At 41.7% G+C, this 19,456-nt stretch overlaps 1 long non-coding RNA gene across 1 annotated transcript; it reads right to left on the bottom strand.

The window, feature by feature from the left end:
• Nucleotides 1-1,157: 1,157 nt before the first annotated feature.
• LOC121666243 lies at nt 1,158-19,182 on the bottom strand. The gene is made up of 3 exons (XR_006016622.1): nt 18,670-19,182; nt 16,990-17,875; nt 1,158-7,286 (listed from the first exon to the last, which is right to left on the bottom strand). It is a non-coding gene; the product is annotated as an uncharacterized LOC121666243 (long non-coding RNA).
• Between the last annotated feature and the right edge of the window lie 274 nt (nt 19,183-19,456).

Below are 19,456 nucleotides of genomic sequence, written 5' to 3'. Positions count from 1 at the left end.
TGGAGAGATGTTGTCATGCTGGGTGAGTCTCACTGCTGAGTGCAGGGAATTTCAGTCGCGAGATGGAGCCTCAGACCTGCCTCCTTGACACAGTTCCATGACTTTGCTGCTCAATAAGAAAAGATATTGGAAGAAACAGAGTGGCTTTGGGCTGGGAGCCAGGAAAGGTGGGGAGATCCCTTGTGTTTGGCCTGCTGGGGATTTGGCTGGGGTTTTGGGGTGCTTTTTAGTGAGCCTCCCTATTCAGCAACAACAGTGTTTTCTTCATTCATGGCCTGTCCTAGGCTTAAACAACCAGCCATGTGGCCCAGGCTGTGGATCCCATGCTAGTTAGAATATAAAAGGTCCATTATTTATTATAAAATAAGCAAGTACAGATAGAAATGATATAGCTTGAGCTATGAATCACATCTGATTCACGTAAAGGTTACAAGTCCAAGTCTACATTCATCTGTATCAAGTGCTGTTCTACTATTGGTGCTAATACATGAAAACACAGGCGTTAGTACAAGAAGGCATTTCATGTGAGGTATTCATCTTATCTTGCTTCAGACTAGGTATTTCGACTGTGTCATCACTTGTATTTAACAGTTGTCAAAACAGCTGAATATGGCAGAGGGGTTGTTTCTCATCAGCAGACTTTGCAGCCTGCCTGACTTCAGATAATAAATCCCTTCATAGCATAAAATATTTTCCTATGGAGAAACCAATTATTAACTTCTGCCTTCCTCAAGGTTTTAATAATATACTGTATATAGGAGATATCTGTGGTTTGGATAGGAGAGAGATGAGAAGAAATATAGCAATTTATTTTTACATATTAGGCAGTATGTCTGGATAATGGGGGATGTGATAGAATTAATTATGTAGAGCTGCAGTGACAGCTAAAAAATGGAGCATACAAATATGTATGTATCTTTTGACTGTTGCTAGTTCTAGCCACCACAAATAATAGAGACTATAAAGCTGGCCCTGCTTGGTTAGTTCATTATTTCCAATTAACTCTAATTTCCTCCAGATGTATGTGGCATTAGTCATTTTTGTATGGCGTGTATATATAGTGTGCTTCATTTTTTTCAGATTATTTGTTATTTGTTCTCTGGGCTTGGTTTAGTAATCCCAATTATGCTATTTCTATTTCCCCACTACATGACCAAAATGCATTGGCAGAAGAGCATTAAAGAAAGAAAGGAAATGCATTCAGACATCCTAACTTTCATAATCTTGTTAATATCAATCAGTGTTCTAGGAGCCATAAACAGTTTTACAAATACTTGATAATCTCCAAATATTTTCAAACCTTTAATATTCTGGTCTGGTAATTGAACACAAATTAAGCTACAGGTTTAATTTCTTTTTAAAGCCATGCTTTATTTTAAGCTTTCTTTTCTGTTCCCATGCTACCATATTTGATGAAATTGCTTCTAGCCACAGGGGTTTGTGTTTGTCACAGGCTATCATTTCCCACAGGAAGCCAGGGGCCTTTGGGTTCCTGAGGCTGGGAGCTCTCTTGCTGCATTGCTGTATTTGTTCCCAGGGTCTCTGCCGTGAGCACAGCCGCGCTCACCACTGCTGCCCTGGCTGCTTTTCTCTTTTGTTGCTGTGGCAGGAACTCGACTGTATTGGGTGTGCATGGCAAGGGTTTGGTAGCAGGGCGGCTACAGGGGTGGCTGCTCTGGGAAGCTGCCAGAAGCTTCCCCCATGTCTGATGGAGCCAGTGCCAGGTGGCCCCAGGCTGGACCTGCCATTGATCAAGGCTGAACCCATCAGTGACAATAGTAACGCCCCTGTTAAAACATGTGTAAGAAGGGAGAAAAATCACTGTGCAGAAGCAAATTGCAGCCAGAGAAGAGCAGAGTGAGACCATGTGAGAGAAACATCTCTGCAGAAACCAAGGTCAGTGCAGAAGGAGGAGCAGGAGCGGCGCCAGGCATCAGAGCAGAGATTTCCCTGCAGACCGTGGTGAGGCAGGTCGTGCCTCTGCAGCCCATGGAGGTTCATGGTGGAGCAGACACTCACCTGCAGCCCATGGAGAAGGCCGTGCCAGGCTGGGTGGACACCCAAAGCAGGCTGTGACCCTGTGGCAAGCGTGTACCTTTTGTTGTATTTTCTCTCCCCGGCCCAGCTGAGGAGGGGAGTGATAGAGCAGCTTTAACAGGCAGCTGGCATCCATCAAGGATTCAACCCACCACATCAACTTAGTTCAAGAAATACATTTTTTGGCACTGGCAGTCACTCTTATGGTCCTTGTGCCTACTGGCTGGTGCACAAAGCACAGAAAGCACTCCTGACCTGTGCCTCCAGGCAGCTCTCATGACTGGTATCAGCAAGTACCACCTACCCACGTAAATCCTGATCTCCTTCTGCCCTCCACCATCTCCTAATTGTTCACTGATGCATCTTCCTTTAGAACCATGGTTCCTAAAATCAGTTTATACCACTATTGAGGCTAGTAACAGCAGCAGCTCTGGACTCTGTGCTTTGGGCATGAGCAGTAAAAGATGGTTGTTGGTTCAGGCAGAGTTTCTGTAATATGTGAAGTATCTGGCATGCAGCTTGCCTAGGAAACCCTAATGAAGACCATTGTTCATCACGGCTGGATGTAGAGTTGGGCAGATGTCATGGACCTACCTGGAGTCTCAGCTGTGAGCCTCTCATTTTTGGTACCAGACTTCCATTTTCTGCTTTTCTTGAATCCATGAAAGAAAGCTAAGAAACAAGTGACATCTGTCTTGCACATCTTTTCTTCACATGTGAGTAGTGGGTCTAATGATTACCAAAGGAGACCTTGAGTGGAACAGGCAATAGAGACGTACAGACTCAAAACTTTGTAAGGATTTTAACTGTCTAGCTCCTTGGGATGTTAGTTTTATTTGTGTGGCTCTTACATTTTAGGGTTAATTATTTTAAATACAAGCTAAGCAGGATACATAATTATGTAAGTCCCTTGGTATCCTTTGGAAATAAAAATCATTTTGCTGCTAGATCTTGCTAACTTCAGGAGGAAAATACAGCTGTATAGTATCAGGCAATAAAATTAAACTTTACCCTAGAAGAGACCTCTTTGGATATTTCTACAACTTTGCATGATGTCTTGGAAATGTCTGATGTATGCAAGAATAATAAACCTCCTGCAGTGTCTCAGCTGTAGGCAAATGGCTCTGTCTCTGAATGGTCCATGCAAGTGGTTTCCTATACTTGAGGGGCAAATCGTATGATTAGGCAATTAATAGTAAAAACTTTGCTCTTCTCCAGTGGAGTGCAGCAATATTCAGCAGAACCTATTGCTCATTTGTTCCTTGTAGTTCGTTTTTGCTTCTTAAACAGTCAGCACTGGTTGAGTAATTATTTTTTCGTATAATTAAAACAGCTCTGATTGCCGAGTCACCGCTTTCTGTAGTCCCATAGTGAATACATCTCACACTCATTTCTCCTTTTGAACCTACATGTAGAGGAGTCATCAATACAAGATACTTGCAATTACCTCTGCTTGTTCAGAGAAGGCAATTAACCATGTGATTCTTCATCTTGTAAACTGATGCTTTGTCTTAATGGGCCATTTTGCAAACAAATTCTGATGATCCATTGAGCACACAGGTTCACGTGCGGGAGCCTCGTGCTAATACTGCTGCAGCCATAGGTGGTAAATAAGGCAAAGGGCAGTAGCAGTCTTTCCATAAGGGCCTATGATGTTGCTGAGGGAGGGAATACTAGCACTGAGGAAAAAAGTAGTCTTCCATCCCTCACTGAGTCACTGATATCCTGAAGTAAATAATTCACTGTCTCAGTCTTTCCAGTGTCATCACTTTTGATAATATGGGCCTGTCTGTAAGAAGCAGTAGAACTTGCCTGTATGTTTTTGGCAAGCCATTTCTTTTCCTTAGAAAGGATTATGTGTATTTGCTGACTTATTTGGCATAGGTATGCAATTATTTTACTTTGTTAGACAGTATTTACAGATGTTTATTTGAGACTATTTGGTTTGTGAGTTTAAACATTCCTGTCACTGGTGAAGCGAATAAATAGTCTGGAGGAAGATGTTTAATCTGTCATCATTCTTCATTAATAAAGCAAAATCTAAAGAAAAGAGCGAGGATGGACTCTAGTATGACTGCATTTGATCTGGTCCTCTGAGGTATTGCCTGCTTAGGCTATCTAGCTTGGGTTTCTCTTGCAAGCAGAACCCCTGCCCAATGCCTCCCAGCCTCTAGGGATAGCGGTTTCTGATCAATTAAAAAATATGTTTTAATCATGATTAAAGAGTCAGTCAGAAAACCAGTCTTTTCAATTTTGTAAGAACTGAAGATACACCTGCATAAAGCCTGCAGGCAACTTAGGGTTTGAATCTATAGGAACATTCCTCAGGCTATTTCTGTTGACAGATGATTTTTGTATAGGAACTTCTTAACTTATGGAAGATTGGTTTTCAGTTTTGAATATATTTTTTTTAGCCAGCTTTAAACACTGACACTTCTAACATATTTATCTTCTTAATATGAGTCTTCTCACTCCACCTCCTTTTCTCTGCACCTCTAGAAGATATTCCAACATGTCTGACTATATTATTTGGACTCATGAATGATGTCAGTGCACATAGGCAGCTCTGCTATATTGGGGAAATAGAAAGGGAGGTGGCTGAACACCCCTTTCACAGGGGTTTACAGGAGAGGGATGGCCTGAAGCTGGGAGAAGGCAGCACGTGTATGCGCACACCCATCTCTCTGCCTGGCTTCTCTATAGTCCCTCTGTCACATTTAGGGAGGTGAGCATGCAAGAGTTGGATGTGAGGACAGAAAGGCAGAACAAACATGAGGGGTGGTGGGAGAGGCACGTGGTAAACCCCTGTGCACTTTGGATGCTGTCAAGGTCAGTGACTACACTCCTGAAGGTGAATGTCAGCTGCCAAAAAATCCAGGGCTCGGGCTGAATGTCTGCAGATGTTTTGTATCTCCCAGTAAGTGCCAAGGGCACTTGGACCACCTAAATAGTGGGGCAAGGCTGAGAAAGCCTTTCCTCAGGCAGGCAGCTTGGAGCAGGAGCATTGCTTCAGAGAAGTACTTGGCCATTCCTCACATCCGAGATGTCACGGGCTGTCAGTGGCTGCTGTACAGCAAAGCAGGGCTTAGTTTGCCCATGGCAGCCAAGAGCCCCGTAGGCTCACACGTAGGGTTCAGGCCATTGCTGCCCCAAGCATCCTGTGCCATGAATGATCTGCAGAAGCAGCTACTTCATGCCACTTGCCCCATGGAATTATAATTCCCCTCAGACCAAAGTTATTCCAGGGCACGGGATGGGTATCTGGCAGTTCAGAAAGGAAACAAAAAGGGATTCTTGTGACACAGCTCCTGGATACTGTATTGTCCCTTCTTCAAAGATGTAGTGGTGTCACTGGTTGCTAATATATCCTGGATAGAAAGATCAAAGATTAAATGGGGTGCATGGGATGAAAGAGGAGACTGGTCCTGTAATGTAACCTAGAGAGTGAAACTACCTTATCCTTCCCTTGGCCATGAAAATACAATTTACTTTGAGTATTGTGCATGTGGATTGTGTGTAATCCATAACGAAGCCACTGCTGAAGGCACAGGCTAAAATTGCATGGCCTAATTCTCTGACAATTGGTGGTGTCTGCTTAAAAGACATCGTGTTTTTGTGCAGAAGACTTTGGGTTTTCAGAGGGAAAGTCTTCAATGTTGTCTGAAAAACAAAGCAATCTGAGCAGTTCTGCATGTTGCATATGCCAAATCAGAGATCTAAACTCACAGTTACTTTAGAAAATATGGACTAAAATATTTAAAAATTAATTCTTCATCATTTTATTTCCAGAATTAATTCTCTTGAGATCACCACTGACATAGACATTGTCAGTCTTTCAATTTCATTCCTGTTGCTGTGGGCACCTATGAAATGGGAGCACTGCAATACTTCCAATTCTTGTAGTGCAGAGAAAATCCCAGCGTTTTTTAAAAGACTTGTTTGTTCTGACTGAATTCAGAGAAAAATTGTAGCCTTTGGTTTAGAAGTTTGGTTAAATGGTGACTTTTGGCAGTCTTTTTCACAGAATCAGTCAGAGAACCAACTAGCTTGGAAAAGATCTCTGAGAACACATCCAACCTTTGACCAAGCACCACCATGTGAACTAGAACATGGCACTAGATTTTTCTAGACTTTTTTCCCCCCAAATATAGATTTTTTTTTGTATATCATAAATCAGAAACTAAGTGACGTGTAGCAAGACTTGAAAAATATTAGTTTTACCAGATGTGACACTTGAGCACAAGATGTTCAAAGAAAAAGTCTTTGGCTTTCTACCAAAATGTCAATGACGTTTGTGATGAATTAAAATAAATTTTGTCAATTGCCAAAAACTAAATGGGAAAAAGAAAGCATTTTCAGCTATAGAAAATTATTCTGACTCCTTCCCATTACACTGGATAATAAGGTCTAAATTCCCTACTCAGACTGATGCAGATCCATAATAATTCTTCCAAAATCAATACCTAGCTCATATTTACATATTTACAGGCAAGTGAACAAATATTGCTCAGGTAATTTCTGCAACTTTGATAAAGATTCCAGTTTTCTCAGATTAATCACCTTAGATTAAACTTTTTAAATGTTTGCATAGGTCTTAAAATGTATATTTATATTTTCACAATTTCAAATTGAAAGTATAGAGCATTCTGTTTGTGGAAAATAAAGCCACAATTTAATTGATACTGGTTACATCCTGTTAAAATATTTTCTGAAATTTACTAATAAGTGGAACTCTATACATAAGACAATGAAAAGTTGCTTATTCAGAGGTACACAGATGTATAATATACTGTGCATTAAATTTTAACAGCCTGATTGCAGGCATCGAGCATTAGAAGTAGTAGCCAATAAGTAGGCAAAATGGTAACAGTGAAATTTCATTCTGGATTAATCTCTAAAAGGAGAACTTTCTAGCTAAAAACAGAGTACTGGATGTCTGTCCCATTAGAATCCTTACAACGGTTCCTAGAAAATGGGAGTTATTTGCTTCAAACACCCATATTAATACTTCACCAAACTTCCCAGGCCCAGCAGGACACATCTTGCGCTCACCTGCTGAGATAAAAGCTGACATTTGAAATTCCCCTAAGCCACGTCACTCGGCCAAACTGAAGGTCCTGTGTCCATGTCAGTGTCTCCCTGGGGCCCGTGCTTCCCAGCAGAATCCCTGCTTGGTGCCTCGCCCCTTTGTGAGCAGCAGTCGCACAGCTGCCTGGTGCCGTGTGCTGATGCTCTTGTCCAAATGGTTCCTGCTTGGAGATAACAAAAATCACAGAGGTTTGCTGCTGGAGATACTGATGCAGGACTGCATCCTTCTGAAATGTGACTGTAACAGGCTCTGAATGAGCTAGGCAGTAAAAATGTCATTAGTTTGCCTTCTAAAAAATGCCAATGGTTTGATTTTTTCCCCAGCAGAATGCATTTGGAGTCCATCAAGACGAGCACACAAAGTGAACTCGTTGGTCCTTGTGCTCCTTTCTATTTGGCCTAGAATTTGATCTTAATTTGTATTTTTGGTTTGAATAAATTTCTCACTGTATTGTGCTAATGCTTACTTCTCTTGCTAATACTGAATAAGAAAAGAATTTTATTTATGCATCAAGTTTTATTAAGCAGGAGTGCATAGCATGCTCTGGGATTAAATTATTAAATATAATGTATAAGATAAGTGACAGAACTAGCAGAGTATATATATATTTATATAGCATATAGTATTATTTAGTATTTACTGTATGCTAAACAAGAAAAAAACATTTCAGTCATTATTAATACAGAAAATAAAATCAGAAACCAGAAGAAAGAGGGACACAAAACTAGATTTTTAAATATTAGTTTAAGTTAATGATTAAACACCCAAGTATCTATGGAATAGGTTATGGTGGGAGAAGAAACCAAGTGATGACAAATCAGTGGCTGCTGTAGTCTTAAGACTTACAACCTATGGCTCCTGGCTCCCCAAACTCATCTTTGGAAGGAACGAGTAGGGCCCTTCAGTGAAGCTGTACTGGTTTCACAGGGTACTCCTGGCTTGAGGCCTTCTGGAAATGTTTCCTGTCTTGGTGCCATTTGGGTGCCTGTTACTCTTAATTAGGTTTCCAGACCACTTTGGTGTTTTGCAGAAATTTGAGAATAAAACAATAAATACCTCATCTTTTGGGGTTTTTTCACTTGATTTTTTTTTTAATACAAACCAGAAGAGCCTGCTTTTCAGTTTTAGCTATGGAAGAAGCTGGACTTCTCTGAGGGACAAAATAGGATAGCATGAGAAATGGCATGCTTTAGTATTTGTGTGCTTCACACTAGATGAAGATGACAGAGATCACCTGTTTTCATTTAGAAGCTTCTTTTAGTTAAAGCTGCCCTTCTTTCAGCCTGGGCTTTACCCTTATACAGCAACTTACTGAGTAAAATTAAATAATTTTAAAATAAATGGTTTGTATTAAGGCCACAGAGGACAGTTTTTAATCTCAATCTTCAAAGAGTCTTTGACCTGAGCAATCTATCTCTTTCTTCTCCTTTGTATTCAATCCAGTGTTCATTCCGTTTACCTCACTGCCTCATGCAGATACTAAAACACACACTATTGTTTACCTTTGGCTGTAATTTCTGTACCTCTGTGGGGGTTTTTCGCCACCCAGCCAGGAAACACAAGACAGGGTGTGCTTTTAAAGATAGGAAAGTAGCTTTAAATATCCTGATGGAAGAGCTGTGGGATTTTTTTTTTTTTAAAGGCATCATTTTCTTGAAGACTTTCCAAATTTGTGCCTTTGTGAAACATTTATTTTAGAGTCCATTTCTGAGTCTAGAAGTGAAGCTTCTTCTAACAACATAAGCAGGACTTCCTTTTCTCCTCTCATCCCCCTTAAGGCCTTCCCGGGGCCTTAAAAAGAGCATTTTTCCTGTAGAATAAATAACTTCACCAAAATAGGTATACAAACCCACTGTAGAACTCAGTCTGTTTATAGCTGAAACCCAACTGTTAGTTTGCAGCTGGTCTCTGTAGTTTATGTTGAAGCTCACAGAAAGTTGTCAGCTTCTCTGAGATTTTTGTTTCACATGTTAGTTCCCTTAAATGAGAAATCAACCTTCTTCCTGACCCTTCTTAATGCTAAGTTCTACAAGCAATGGGTACAGGAAGGGTCAATACTTTATGAATACTTAAAAACTGTTCACGATGTACACTTTTCCTAGTTGGAAGTTGCACCAGAGGCAAGAGCTGGTGTCAGGGCTGGATGCAGCTCTCACAGGCATCGAGGCAAGTAGAGGAAGGTGATGAAGCAGAGGAAGGTGATGACCAATGTGACTGTGTGCTAAAATAATACAGACGAAGAAAAAGCTCCACAGAATTATAAATATTCCTGCTCTACTAAGCTATGTTGCTTTGCTTTTTTGCATTTTTGGGGTGGGGGAAGAGAGACAGAGACAAGATTTACAAATTAATCTATACAGGACCTTTTGTGGGTGAGTTCAGGACAGAGCTAGCATCTTCATTTTGTAATAGACTGTAGTTTCTAAGCTAGAGGTCATGGTCATAAAAGGTTCATGATCCTGGAGGTGATGTTATATGCCTACAAGCATGAATTAGAAATGTATTTACAAAGCAAAAAATTTTGGAAGCAGCCCTCTCTTTTTGCCAGAGCTACTTTTAGATTCTGACCACAAGAAACAAAGTGTGGAGACAACTGGAAAATTATGTTGCTGTTCCAGTTCAGGTGGTGTTGTCAGAATATGCAAGACCTAACAAGATTAGAGTAGTTTTGCCCTTTAATTTGAACAGATACAAGTTGAAGTTACTAGTAGATTTACATCATCACTCTGGTTCAACACTGAGTCATGGGATTATTTCATTCTGCTATACTCATTTTTGATGAACCACTTTTCTCCTTTTTTTTGTTTTGTGAGGGTGGGTTAAACAAATGCTAATTCCTCAGTGAAATATTTCTCCCCTGTTGAAACTTGAATGGGATATTACAGAGTGCAAGATCAGAAACCACCCTTCATGCAATAGCTGTGCCAGGAATGGCTTACCAGGAAAGCAGATTGCCGAGGGGTGGGTAACGTGAATGAGAGGGACAAGGGGGACTTTGCAAAGGGTACTTATATTTTGATGTTTCTTGTCTTGTGACATTAATCTAATTTTTTTTTGCACTGAATCAAGTTGGATGTCGCATATTTCTTTAATCCAAGTTGTTAAATTCCCAGCTCTTGCTCAAGCACACTGTCATTTCTGCTTTTCATTAAGGTTGTTTGACTATTTCATGCCACGGAAAAAGAGGTTATTCACATCACAGCTTTCCTGGTTGTGAGGAGCAGATGGGACTGTATCTACGGGACTTCTACAGCAAGTCCAGGACCAGGTCATGACTCTGGATTTTTACAGGAACCCACATGTTCAGATGCCTACAAGGCCAAACAGGTAGGAGTGCAGAAGCACAGCACCCACCTCACTCCTCTGAGGAGGAGGCCCAGGGCACTTGCAAAGTGTGAGTCATCTGTGCTGCTCCAGAGTGCAGCTGCTACAGCATCGTAGGAAAGCACTAAACTGAAGCTTAAAAATGAGGGGAAGCGACAAACTCTGTGTAAAAAGAAACTGTAAGTTAGTTGAAGGGTGCTGAGAGGATTTTAATAGAGCCCTCTGAGATTTTCCTGTAACTTCTCCCCTTTAATGAAGAGAAGCATTTTTTCCAAGATAGGGGACAAGATGCTTGACTAGGCTTGACCATTGTTGCTAATGCAAATGGAGAATGGGTTTTGTTTTTTCCAAACTGGTGTTTAAAGTATGAAGAAAAAATACCATTCTTGCCCAGCACTGACCTTCCCTTTGCATTTTACCTGGGTTTAAATCTATTTTGCTTTCTCTCCTAGAAAATAAATTCTCCCCAAAGCAGACTATGTAGTTATAAGAGGAAGACTGCACTACTCTTGGAAAAATCTGCATACCTTTGTGCTTACGTTCCCCTACTTTTGTGTCTGAGCTGAGCCCTTGACAACTGAAAATATTTAAAGAAGAAAAACTAAACCCTAATGAATGTGAAAGGCATCTGCACAAAAACACAAGACTTCTTACTTCTGTCTCAATTGAAATACATTAAAAGGCTTGTACAGGCAGTAAAAGTAAACACGGCTACTCCTTCCTTCTATGCTGTTGTGCACCAGTTTTGAAGGTCTTTGTTACTGTTTTTGTGTCCTTATTCTTTACCTGACAAAGATCCCTAAGTAAAATTTCTTTCTGTGTCTAAGCTCAGCAGCTACGTGGTCACATCTCTCTGTATCATTTTTCCTGTGAACTTTCCATTCCTTCTCCTTTACTTGGAACAAAATCAAGCATTCCATTAATGGCCAGAAGCCTGCAGCGGGAGGGCCCTACCACAGCTCATCTGGGCCTGTGGACGCAATAGGTGAAATGCTATCAGTCTTCTGGAACAGTGATGAGTATCTTTAAAGTCACTTTCCTATAATAGAAACTAAGAGCAGGAAAAAGCATTGGTCTCCTTCATGACTTCTCAAGACCTGTTTTTGCCACATAAAGTCAATTGGCTATAAGCTGTGGACCCAGCTTGGCTTCAAAGTGTGCCTGGCTCTTCATTCACAAACTAAATGCTCTAGAGAGCTGCCAAACCGGGGGATTATTTTGTCTCATTTTCTGGCAAGCTGCGACTGCGTGTACCACTTCATTTATATGCTAATTGAGGCCAAGCCTCCAAATAGGCTCCATACAATGTCAGTGTGACTTGGCTCTGACTGTACGGCTGTTCTGCCTTCAGCAGCCTCAGTGTGTGTGCTCTGAGCTGGACAGGGTTTAATATGTCTTCATCAATGAAGTCCTGGGTCCTGACCCCAGCTTTTGGAGAGTGACGACTGAATTTGAGGAGTCATTCACACTGAGGATTACCACGTCTCTGTGAAGGTGAGCTCATGCCATTTCTTGACCAGGACTCCACACTTTTCAGGTCTGAGGAGATGTTGATGTTTCTTAGGTCAGCTGGCATAATAAAAGGTTGCAGAGGGCACAGCTAATTATGGGGACAACGTGTTGACAAGCCAGCTAAGTTGAACAGCCAGTTTTGTTACCTCCTCTTGTGCGTGGCAAAAGTTCACTCTCTCCTAAACTGCCCATTTTAGAAGCATAGCAAGCATCCATGCTCTGTCAGCCATTCCTTGAGGAGCTCAGTATTGTTAGAGAAAGAGCAGATACAAATATGTGCATTCAAGGCTACTTTAAAAATATATACATGAAGGGTTCTATTTGACTGTTTCGGATGTTATGAATTCCAGAAGTCAAGCATGGACTGTTCAGTAAGTGGACATGCTGAATGTTATAGGACGTTTCACTGAAGGTCTCTAAACTGAGGTTGGGAAATGTGTACACCTTTTCAGAGAGCAGTATTAGTACCTCATGCTTTGAGGCAGAGATGTGACACATACTTTACCATTAACCCCAGAGTTCAGGGGTTCACACTAAGTTCTGAAATTTCTATGTGATGTAATTTCCACTTTTAAAACTTTTTTTTAGAAACATATCAAGGCGTGTTTCTAGAATCTCATTAAAAGAGAACTGAGTGCTTGAAAATTAGAAAATTCCCAGCTGTCAGTCACCTGTGTGATTCCTCTGTGTGTCTACTCTGCAGCACATGCTGTTTTGGACAACAGCAGAATGAGGACATGGAGTTGCAACATGCCTAATTTTTAAAAACTGAGGGCTTGTGCTGCGTTTCCAAGTCCTGGTCCAAGTGCCCAAAATAGAGCTACTAGCCATAGCCTACTGGAGAGAGCAAACAGCCAAGGAAAGGCTGTTGACAAGAACAAAAATGTGCCAAAAATTCCTGTGCTCTCCCAAGCTGAATGCATGCTCACAACTCTGAAATAAGGGATTATTTGAAACCAGGATTCATGGCTTGGGCTCAGGCACCTGCACTGTTACTTTATATATTGGGGGTTTGGCTGTTATCTTTGGAGTTGTGTCAGTGCCCCTCTCTCATCCAGGAAGCAGGAATAATAGTTCAGCATGAGCTTCCTCCCCTTCCTGCGGCAGCTCAAACTTATACCTCTTGTGCAGGACAATTGGTTATCCAGTTAAAGAATTGACACAGAGAGGCTCTTCACCTCACCTATGGATGTGAAGTCATGATTTTGCCAGAAAAGGAAGACTCATAGAGCCACAGAGCAAAAAGCAAGAGGCGGCATGACTGTTCTGCTAGTGATGAGGCAATTTCCTGGGATGGAGCAGTTATGGGACAAGGTACTTCCCAGAAGTGTCTAATTATTTTGCAATCTGCTTGTCATTCATCAGGTAAAACTTCCATGGGATTTCCAAAGCCTGCCCATGCATTCACTTTTATTTGTTCCTATGAACAGCTTGTGCCTGTTCACAACAGTGTGTTGCCTCCGGGTTATGAACTGTTGGTTGACAAAAGTAGATGCCAGGTGAGGCTCCTGCCATGGCACGACTGCCAGGCTGAAGAATTCTAAGGAGGTGGCTCATTTATCTCCATGACACTGTGCTCCTTTGTGTGCTCAGTGGAGCAGGTCTTGGCAAGTGGCACTGAAGGTGTTTAAAGTGGAAAAGCTCCAAAGCTGATAAATTTCCTCTGTCAAATGGGTCAGAGAAAGGACATCCCTGCTCTAGGCCAGGCTGGCGTCATTAGGGAAATGAGGGCTGTTCCTCAGCCTTGGAAGTGACCCAGCCTAGAGCTGAGCATTCAGAAGCTGTGCTAAAGGGGGTCATTGCAAAGGGCAGGATCAGGGTGGAGGAGCAGGGAGGAGAGCTTGCTGCTGCACTCAGAGCACCATCCTGTGCTCTGTGAAGCTCTGCAAGGGGCAGCAGTCTTTGTTCCATCAGGTGTCAGATTTTGCCAGGAAGCAAAGGCAGTAAAAAACCTGAAGAAGCTGGGGAGACCCAAGTTGGCACAAGCTGGCTTCTAGGAGACTTGTATCTGAAGAACCATCCAAAAGTCTGAAAATACCCTATGAACAGTGAAATCTTAAAGGTTTCTGCCCAAACCCCTTTGCTACCAGCGCTGCAGTTCTGTTACTGCTGGAGTATGGTGCTTGCTCCTCAGCAGCACTGGAAGTCTGATATTTGTTTATTCCATGCTGGAATGAAAAGAGAACAGTTTGAAACGTTCTTCTTTTTTACAAATATATTTTTCTTGTTAACTCAGTTGTGCTAATGTTTGCTTTTGGATGCTAATGGGATGTTTTAATTCATGAATGTTTGTTTTGTGGTGTCAGGCACTGACCTGACACAGGATCCCACTTAAAAGTTCTGCCTGAGTTTTTACTCCAGACCCACTCAGATGAACACAGCAGGAACTTGAATGTGGGTGTCCCAATGTCAAGAGCTTTCCAGAGAATGAAGCCAGCTTCTACTCATTGCCAAAAATGCCAGTTTTGACTGAAAGGTAAAAATTTCTTTATTCTGGCTATGCTGTATCTTACCACATTAAGGCTAGCTGAAAATACAGGTTAATTTTGAAATGTGTAGAGTTGCATTTCACAAAGTTATGAACCTACAGTTAAGGCAAAATCCAGATCTTTCAGCAAAGGGAACAGCCTGTTGGCATATTTAACTAGAAAATAGATTTAGCTGGGGACGAAAGAATGATTTATAGAGCAAGAGGAAGAGTGGATGGGCCATTTTCCTGTAGTACAAAAGACTACTTTTGTCAAAGGAAAGGGAGCCACTGCATTTAAATACAAGGTTTCATTCCTGTAGGCATGTAGAGGAAGGTGGTCTGCAGCTTTAGAAGTTCCCTGGGAAGAGATCTGTGTGTCTGAGAAAACTTGAGGTCCATGGTTAGTGTCCTGCTGACTAGTTCTGAGGGACGTAAATACAATGGCTTGCCTGGGTACTAAAAATGCACATCTTGTGATGCTGGCAGTTGCTGGAGGTAGTGGGTGTAACAACCACCCTTCATTTAAATCAACTGCAAAGTGCAATTAGGCTTTAGGGAATAGAGAGCTGAAACAATAGGAGCCACCACCCCAAAAATGAGGGTATGTGCAAAGCTGTTTAAGAATGTGTTGTGTAGGTGGAGGGTTTGACAACATTGAATTGAATTAACATGCAGGTGGCTGTTCATGTGGAAGAGAAACCAGAAAGTCATCAGGGCAGCATGCAGATAAGGCAAAAAGAAAGTCACAGCCAAATAAATTCCTCTCTGAGTGAAAGCTGAGTTTTCAGAAGTCAGGCACCTGGAGCTTCAAGCAAGCAAGGTGTTATCTGTTCTGCAGTGCTTACTGATATGTGAGAACTTGTGTTTTAGGAGTTGCTCTGAAATCAGAAGGCTTTGTATCAGAAAAATGCAGTACCAGGTTCCAACACCTGTCCAACTGCAAGAGATAAATGATGCAGACGTATCGACCAGTTAGAATGTGGCAGTGCTCTGATGGATCTCCTCATTATTGCAGTGTCAGAGAAGCAGGTATCTCAGCTTTTAACTCCAGCTAAGCAAGTGAACCCTTTATATGGAATGCAACTTCAGATTCCAGTGTGGGAAATATAAATTAACATCAATTAGAAGGAAAAGGCCAGGTCAGAATAAAACACAAACCAGACCCACCTGGCCTAAGTAAATTCTAATGGAGCGATCCACATAGGAATATTTACTTGCTACAGAGTTGAATTTGGCTGAGTTGCACTTGGCTATGGAGGTTTGCTTTATTTCTTTGTTGTACAGTCAGCATGATCACAGTCCAGTTTTACTCTTTGATTACTACAGCATCCAGCACAGTTTCTCCCTTGAATGAGCTTTCCTTGGTTATTCACCTACCTCATTGCCTAGAAAACATCAGGTTTTCAGCATGTTTGTTTTGTTGACTAGGTTTAGCATGTGAATGAGTTGTTTGCTGTGACAGAAAGGTTGTCCCTTGTGTCTTTATTTGAAAAAAAAAAAGGCTTTTGACAGTCTGTTTCTATGCCTGACCTTAAGAGATATCCAACATTATGAGTTTGTGAGACAAAGTTCAAGATTCTCCCAACTGTGCCTTTCACAGATAGTTCCTTGGTTTGAAAGTGTCTGCAGGCTCCACACAATTTCCCGTGCAACTGAGTCTGACTTTTATCAAAGCACTGTCTGCATCTGCCTTTCATTAGTCCCATGAATGATCACTAAGTGTAGATTTAGATTCTTCTTACACTTACACTGCAGAAAATGAAAAGCAAATGGGTTCAAGGTAAGACTGAAGCAAGGCTGTACATAATTCTGCTGCATTCTTCTGAACCCCAGCTAGCTCTCTGGTGATGCGCTGGCCAGAGCACTGGCTTTTCTGAGCTTTCCAGAATGCATTACCCAGAGTTCAACCTCTAGACATTCTTTCATGTGTATTAAAGAAGTTTTTAGATTTCTTTGCTATTCTCTTGTGGTATGTGATAAGAGCTGCTGGATTGCCACGATTGCAACGGCCCGACTGTGGCAAACAACAGTCTGTGTCTTTGAATGGTTGTGCTGTACAACTTCAAGCTGTTACAGAGCTTTGGGGAGTGTTTTGTGGCTTGTGGTATATGCAGAATGGGTGATTTGTAGACCTTCTGAGTCTAACCAATTACCCCGGTGCTTGTGAGGCATTGGATTGGATGACCCCGGTGGCTTATTCCATGTAAAGTGTGTGATATCTCACACTGCTCACTATTTTAAGAGAAATAAATAATTGCCTTTGTTGGATTCCCGCTTTGAAAATTTTGCCACAGTCGGGCCGTTGCAATCGTGGCAATCCAGCAGCTCTTATCACATACCACAAGAGAATAGCAAAGAAATCTAAGGCATTTTCAACATCCTAAGCACCAAACACCCTGAAGGCCTCTAAATGAAAATGCACTAAGCAATATATCCTACCCCATTCCTTAGCCCTACTTTTGCACTCTGCTGGTATGACACATGCTCAGTGTAGGACACACACCTTGCACTTGAGCATGCATGTACATAAACATAATCCCCAGGGAGCTTCCCATACCTTTTCTGTCTTCACAGCACAATTGTGGTGTGTCTTCTGGCCTCTGCAGAGCCTGAGAAGAGAGGTGGCACCTCTCTTCCTAAGCACTTCCAAAGCCTGTCAGCAAGTCACCCAAGGCTCAGCAGCTTTGGACATGATCCAGCCCAGAGGCTAAAGGTTTTTTGGTCTCTCTGATCACTGGAAAAAAACAACAGCTCTGATCTGTGTTTGAGGGGAAGAAAGTTTTTGGTCCCAACTGTCTGTGCAGACACATCTCCTGGGACTTTTGCTGCTCAACTGCAGAGAGTTTTTTCCTTCTCTTGTCCTGCTGGTGACTTTTATTTCCATGAATAATTAGGTGGGAATTGCCAGGAATATTTCTTCTCTTATGCAAAACCACCTTCAGTAATTTCAGAAACAGCTGTGTGTGTTTAATATCACCATATCTGGATGCTTCTGCCAGAGTCACTGTGCCCTGCTCTCTGTATAGATGCAGAAGAAATATGGAGTATTCTCACTTGCTTTTCTCTCCCTCTCAGAGCAAAACATCAAATACAGTAACCGAAACATATGAGCTTCGCAGGACCCGATAGAAAGTAGGTATGTTTTCAAAATGATGTTTGGTTTGCATTTTGAGATTTAGTCTAGTTTAGGTCTTCAGTTACCCAAAACAGTTGCATCCATCTTAATCTAAAAAATGTAAATAGCAGCTCTGTTAGTGACCAGAAAATCGATGCTCTAAAGCTAGTTCCAAATGAAATGGTTCAGGAAAAAAAAAATCTGAGCGCAGTACTCTTCTGGTAGCAGGTAGATGAGAGCTTTGCTTCACATGGAGGATAGGCTTGGACTATTGGCATCCAAACAGATCAGCAATGTGACATTTGTTTCTCACAGGAAAATCCTTTCCCTAGGGTACAGACAGGAAATCCAAAATGAGAGGAGGTAAATACCAAAGGACCACTGAGGAAAGGGGAGGAGAAAGAACAAGAAGCACAGTGTTCACTTGTTGTGTCCACTAAAGAAAGGCTCGGGAAAGAAAACTGCATGAGAAATAAGCGCTTATTTTGATATTATATGAAGTGCTGTGATTGCAGGATGAACCACTTCCGTGCTGCGAAGCTGTAGCGCAGATCACTGTGCAGCCCAGTGAAGTCTTTATTTACTGTGTTCTTTGTTTCCTTAAAAATCATTTCATTCCTTTGGGGAAAAAAAAAAACCAAATCAAATTCACCTTATTCAACTAAAGCATGAGATAGACCCTTAAGTTTGTTCACAGCACTTGTTTTTCTGAATGCTTGCCACTGTGCACCAGCAGTTTTTGTGAAGCTCTTGACTCTTTCATGTTAGAAATTTTGGTGCAAACTCAGTGATCCAGCAGTGGGTGAGGATTACAGCAGCACACGTGTATTTAACTCAGGGACCTTTTGCTGACTGTATTTTGTCTAGGCTCACACAGCCTCTCAAGCTGCTTCCCTCTGAGTACAGGAGGCTCTGCTTCAAGTATAATGAGGTCTGGGAGGGACAGGAGCTGACCCACTGAGCCTTGCAGTCGCTCCTTGAACCCACTAATGGGAGCTTTGTTTTGGACCGATGCTGTTCGTTCAGCCTCCCCCAAAACTCAGCACGCAAATGCTGGGCAGCAAGGGGTGGGTAAGGAGAGCTAATCACTAAAACACAAGGAACAGAGCAAGGAGAACTCACCTTGGAAGGAAGGGCAGTGCAAGGCTCTTCTGTGTGGTGCTGCTGAGATGCTCCGTGACAGGGAGACTGTGAAACGGGGGCTCTGAAAAGGACATTCTTCACGTTGGAATTGCTGACTTGAGGTTTATGTCAGCTGGATCTTTGGGCTTCTTGCCAGCACAGAGAAAACTAGCAAAAGCTGTTTCTGCTGTTGCATATGATCAGGGAAGAAGGAAAGGAGGAAGAAAATAAATGAGGTACTGTAGTACTTTTAAAAGAGAAACATTTTTTGCAGAGAAGTAAAAATGGAAAGTTAGGACAGCTTTGAAACTGAAGCTACAATCCTACTGTAGTCAAAACTTAGAAAAGATTAAGACTCAGATGGAATTGTTTGAACTGGATTTGCTAATCAAAGGCAAATTTATCTTCAAGTGTTATTTTCACTTAACATTTTTTCACTCAGTTTCCTATGTTCTTTGGAGGGTTCATGCTGTCTTAATGTTTATCGGGGTTGCATGATTTCTGTGCCTTCCAATAAGGAAATAGGATACTCATATATCCTTATTTTTCAAACTTTCATTTCAGTTTTTTATCCATTTAAAACCTGTCCAACTGAGATCAATGATTTCATGGTGCTCATAACCCCTGGTCATGGCATATTTAACAAAAGTTGAGCTCTCAGATAACATTTCCCAAACAAATTCCAGTACAGCTACATTTTGACATTCTCTTCCTGAGCTTTGACCAGATACAAGTGGCACCATTTCATTGTCAAATTCTATCCAACTTCTATAAAAACAATAGAGAG

This window comes from Corvus kubaryi, unplaced genomic scaffold (genome assembly GCF_017639235.1).
Source record: "Corvus kubaryi isolate FWS band 111438036 unplaced genomic scaffold, C.kubaryi_AGA036_p1.0 37341, whole genome shotgun sequence".
In the NCBI taxonomy this organism is placed as follows: Eukaryota; Metazoa; Chordata; class Aves; order Passeriformes; family Corvidae; genus Corvus; species Corvus kubaryi.
The sequence above is the reverse complement of the archived record's forward strand: the minus strand, read 5'-3'. Positions and strand labels throughout refer to the sequence as shown.